At 34.2% G+C, this 5,425-nt stretch overlaps 1 long non-coding RNA gene across 1 annotated transcript; it reads right to left on the reverse strand.

Annotated features, from left to right (window-relative positions):
* Positions 1–2,188: 2,188 nt before the first annotated feature.
* Positions 2,189–2,623, reverse strand: LOC117319050. The gene is made up of 2 exons (XR_004530562.1): positions 2,462–2,623; positions 2,189–2,373 (listed from the first exon to the last, which is right to left on the reverse strand). It is a non-coding gene; the product is annotated as an uncharacterized LOC117319050 (long non-coding RNA).
* Positions 2,624–5,425: the final 2,802 nt, after the last annotated feature.

The following is a 5,425-nucleotide window of genomic DNA, read 5'->3' on the forward strand; positions in this document are numbered from 1 at the left end:
TGGTTTGTACCTTGGAGGCGGACCTGTTTTGGTTGATGACGTTTGGTTTGGAGGCTATGTCAGTAACGCCCCTTATGATACAGGCGCCATATCTTTCACGGAGAATCCACAAAGGTTCAGATCCCCTCGGAATACATTCCGCAATGTCGGCTTCGGGTTCGATGATGTAAGCATGTTTTATAAAATAATTCAAAATACAACCGACAAAAACATACCAATCTTCAAAACCAGATTTTCTATAAAACATCTTCTTATCTACAAATCCGATAGAACGTTTTCTGAAAAGAATGCTCCCAAATATGTTTAACTGTTTGGCTAGACTTAAAGAGATGATACTCAGGATTATTTGAAATTAATTTGATAGAATATGTGTATTTTTCTTTCTTTTCTCAAATATTTCTGAATCGTGAATAATCGGTTTTATTAACCAAATAAATCTTATGTTAGTACAGAATTCAGCTTAGTTAGTGCTGATTTCAAACATCAGTAGGATATTCATGATTAATGAGGCTGACGGGGGGTTCTTCCTGGCGTTGTGATATCTTATTACTCATGGAAGGCTCGGATACGTCTTCCTTTTAACACCCGATATTAGGTATTTTGCAAAGGAGGATTGAAGTTGAAGTGCAGTGAATTCTATGTTTTGGTTTCCTTGTGTCATAATTCTGATTTCACCTAGATACAAAATGTATGTATGTATGGTGTCATTGATAACACTCAAGACACTTACCTTCCCGGATTTTATTATCCTTTCACTTTTCAATGGTTTCCAAGCAAATCTTTATTTTTGTTTATATTAAGCCTTGTCTTATCGATCTCAATTAAGAATTACTATTTTTGTTGTTTCCGGCTATGTTGAGATTTATCGAGTATTAACTATTTCTACTGAAGTCTTATGTACCTTGAAAACGAACTGACGCAATGATTGTAAACATTATTTTGCTTAAGAATTCCGAAGGAAACAGAGTTTTGCAAAGATTTCCACTCACACAGAAGATTGAAGATAAGTTGAGGGTGGACATGTTCTACGATGAAAGTGGCGACGTAACAACTATACCAGGAGCCAGTGTCGTGCGGCCCAGTAATTTCCAATTAACGTCTAATTGTGCTGTACGGGATTCTTGGGATATGGCAATTTGTGACGAAAAATTTGCCCAGGTTAGACCTAGATATTAAGAAAAATAAAACTTAAAATATATTTCATCATATATTGTACATTAGTCAAAGCTTATGAAAGTGTTATTTATTTCCCAAAACTATTTGCAAATAAATTCAATAAAAATACAAAACCAGTATAGAGAAAGGATGGTTAAACAAACACGAAGAAAACTTGGAGAAATGCTCTAACATTAAAATTTTGAGAGTTAAAGTTCATGTTCTATATAATACTGAATGTACTGGCGTTGGTAGTGTTACAGTAAGAAACTCTAGGATTATCTCTAGATTAGGTGTCTCCATTGTATATGAATTATGACTCGGATCTCCCAGGAGTAGATATGCGGTGCCCAACTAGGTGCATTAATTCATACCTGTAAACTATAAAATACCCCTTTTCTGTTAGGATAAGAATAATTTGACCCGATTTGATCATCAGTAGCAAACTATGTTGAAAGGGGGGAGCTCATGGGGGAGGATGGAAAAGTGAAACAAGAAGAATAATTTGGAATGAATCTGGAACATTATCTGTGAAGAGACTCAGTGCTCTATAAACGTATGCAATAATTCCATAGAAAGTGAAAGTGAAGGCCCAACAGCGTTAATAGATGAGGCCTTCTTTTATATTGATGAAGGGATATTGATAGAATTGAGTCTGCTACATCCTTTAGAGAAGGAAACTGAATACGGTATAGTTCAGTTCTCTTGAGGCAGAAATGCAGGACTGAACAAAAGTGATTGAAAGTAAATTGATAGTTGAATAAATGTTTTACTCTCATGTATGGTACTGTGGTGTATGTGTTATGTTTTAAAACTTAGAATCTGAACGATGTAGGCCCTCTAAACCTATTTTTAGGCTTACAACTCAGGACATGTGCTATATTGCCATTTTTCGATTATAATGTTTTGATCTAGATATGTAAAAACGACAAAGTGTTTCTAAAATGCGACCAATCAATGTTTGTTCTTTTTGTTTCTAGCTTGTCATTAGAGGTGACAAGCATGAGAGTATGACAATGATGAGGTCTGATGACGTCACAAACTATAAAGAAACGTCAGACAAAGATTGTTCCTCGTCAGCGTTCAATGTCATTCTAGGAGGATCCTATACTTATCTGGCAATGTTTAATTCAGACTTACCAAAATTCATTATGATATCGGCGCTTGGACTGGAAAAGTAAGTGTGAATCCCTATAATTTCTTTATTGTAATTTCAAGCTGCTTAGAGTTAAAGTATTTTTGTACTGGAGTATACATGATGTACATCATTATACTACACAGCTAAAGTTTAAGTCATTAACTCAACTGTATATTTCTTATTAAAATAACAGTTCATCGTCTTAAATGTTTAAGTTTACAAAAGGTGTCAAACGATGAAAGTAACTTAACTATGAAACACATTTTCTTCGATTTTTCAGACTATTAATTTGAATAATATCATTATGCAATGTATATTTCATGGTCTGTTACGCAGGGGCGAGGACATCGTCGTAGGCATATGCGTTCCGAAAGACCTCAGTTTCCGGCTCAAATATAAAGTTCCTGAAAAGAAAAAAGGATCAGCTGTGAATAGCCTTGATGCGTTAAAATCAGACTCTACGGGATCAGCATATTATTTCGATGACGATGTGGGGTTTGTAACTTTGAATATCTCTATACATTTCCAATTGTTCCACAGACTCAGCATTATTGGTTAGCTTATCAAAGAATGTATAGGCCTTTGTGGATTACGTAGTCCATACACTGGCGTACAGTGCACCGTACAGTTTTAATCACTATGTTTATATATGGACATTGTCATAATTTAAATGTCAGAAGCATTGTCAGTGTACTGGTACCAGTCGGTGGGAGCATCAATCTTCATATTGAAAAACAAAATAAGAAAAAAATGGTATTCTAAAGGAACAATGTGTTACATTTTTGCATGTTAAAAATTCTGTTAAGAAGTGAATCGACGAGGTAAAACGTACCACAATATAAAGCAAAATGTAATGTGTGTGAATTATTGATAAATTATTATGTCCTGGTAAAAACGAGGGCTATCTATCCCTCTAGTAATGGAAAATGTACGAATAATTGTAATCTATTAAAGTAGATATTTATATTTAGAACAGATAGATTACACACGTGTTGATAATTCGTATGCTACGAAATGTTATCTGCACTGGGAAGATATAATTTGTTTTAATGGATCTGATTATAAATATCTGCTATCTACCAAACCGAAACACTTTCCATCACAACCGATCTTTAATTTGCTTAGTAGATCTATCTGCTATAATATGTATGTATGTTTATTGTTTTACTAAAGTGTGCTGTTTGTGAAAATATTGCCTTCGGAATCATTCTCAACCACATCACAAAGACTAAGGAATTGCCCTAACGGGGAATGTCCAAATGTTGGAATAGGCAAGATGTCTACAAATGACAAGTCGGACACGGATTGTGTGGCAGCTTATAAAACTAAATACGGATCGGGGGTAAGCAATTATACAATAAAGAATAAAAATAAAGTGTAGCGTTGTGTTTGATATCTACATGTATTGACATGGTACACGCAAGGTAAATTGCAATATTCAATTACCAATTTGGACTAAATTACCCAATATTTCAGATGTTTGATTATATAAAATACTGAAAATAAATGTATTTGATCATTTTGTTTTTTTTTTCGTAAAGCCAATTAGCCCTTTTATAAAATCATTTCATAGGAGATGAACTTTATACACAATTGAACACACTTTTACTGACAATTTGAATCGTTAACAGGAGGTAGCTCGTCGTCGATTTGGTTGGAGGCGTTCCCTTTCTGTCCCTTCATCCTTCCCAAAAACATCCGCTGATCCACCTGTGGTAAGACTTTTAATAATGTATCAACTGTTTAAGATAAATAAGAAACTTAGACATTGGTCGAATATGTGGAATTATATACTGTATGCTGTTAATTAAATTATCTCTTATATGGCTCCAATAAGGACTGGAATCAAATCATCAATGGCTGTAATACGTACTAAAACTAGCTTTCCCAAACTCTAATCCGTACTGAAATAATCTCACCCATGGTACTAAAACAAACTCGCCCTTGGCTCAAATACTTACTGAAATTATCTAACCGATGTATCTAATACGTTCTGAAATTATCTAGCCCATGATTTATAAGTACTGAAATGATCTCATCCATGACTCTAAAGCGTACTGAAATTATTTCACTCATGACTATGAAAACGTAGTAAAATTATATCACCATGGCTCTAGTACGTACTGAAATGATCTAATCCATGGCTCTTATACTAAATTATCCAACCCATGGCTCTAGTACGTACTGAAATGATCTAATCCATGGCTCTTATACTAAATTATCCAACCCATGGCTCTAGTACGTACTGAAATGATCTAATCCATGGCTCTTATACTAAATTATCCAACCCATGGCTCTAGTACGTACTGAAATGATCTAATCCATGGCTCTTATACTAAATTATCCAACCCATGGCTCTAGTACGTACTGAAATGATCTAATCCATGGCTCTTATACTAAATTTTCCAACCCATGGCTCTAGTACGTACTGAAATGATCTAATCCATGGCTCTTATACTAAATTATCCAACCCATGGCTCTAGTACGTACTGAAATGATCTAATCCATGCTCTTATACTAATTATCCAACCCATGGCTCTAGTACGTACTGAAATGATCTAATCCATGGCTCTTATACTAAATTATCCAACCCATGGCTCTAGTACGTACTGAAATGATCTAATCCATGGCTCTTATACTAAATTATCCAACCCATGGCTCTAATACGTACTGAAATTATCTCATCCATGACTCTTATAAGTACTCAAATTATCTTTCTCATTATATAAATAATCCGCATTACTCATTGTTGCAAGATATTTATGCTGGTTTCAATTTACTTATGTTGATAGCAAAATACATTTGATTTTTCATTCATTATACTGCACAATGATGATTTTTCCCTTATGTAGTATTTATTTTTCACATTTACAAGTTTAGTATACAAACTAATTTAAGTTTTCTTCATTTTACAGTCAGCAGGTGCTGGATCTACCCGTTCTGGTTAGCGTCCCGCTTTCAAGTAATGATTTAATGGATTACATGAATCATTCGTTTTCTGAATAAATAATTGCATTTTGATTGATTGAGTTATTATAAAAATGCAACACAAGGATTCTTATATAACAAATATATATGGTCATGTAGATGACCTTGGAACTGATACATTTATATATCAGCTACTGCAGTATT

Source organism: Pecten maximus, chromosome 2, assembly GCF_902652985.1.
Source record: "Pecten maximus chromosome 2, xPecMax1.1, whole genome shotgun sequence".
Classification (NCBI taxonomy): domain Eukaryota; kingdom Metazoa; phylum Mollusca; class Bivalvia; order Pectinida; family Pectinidae; genus Pecten; species Pecten maximus.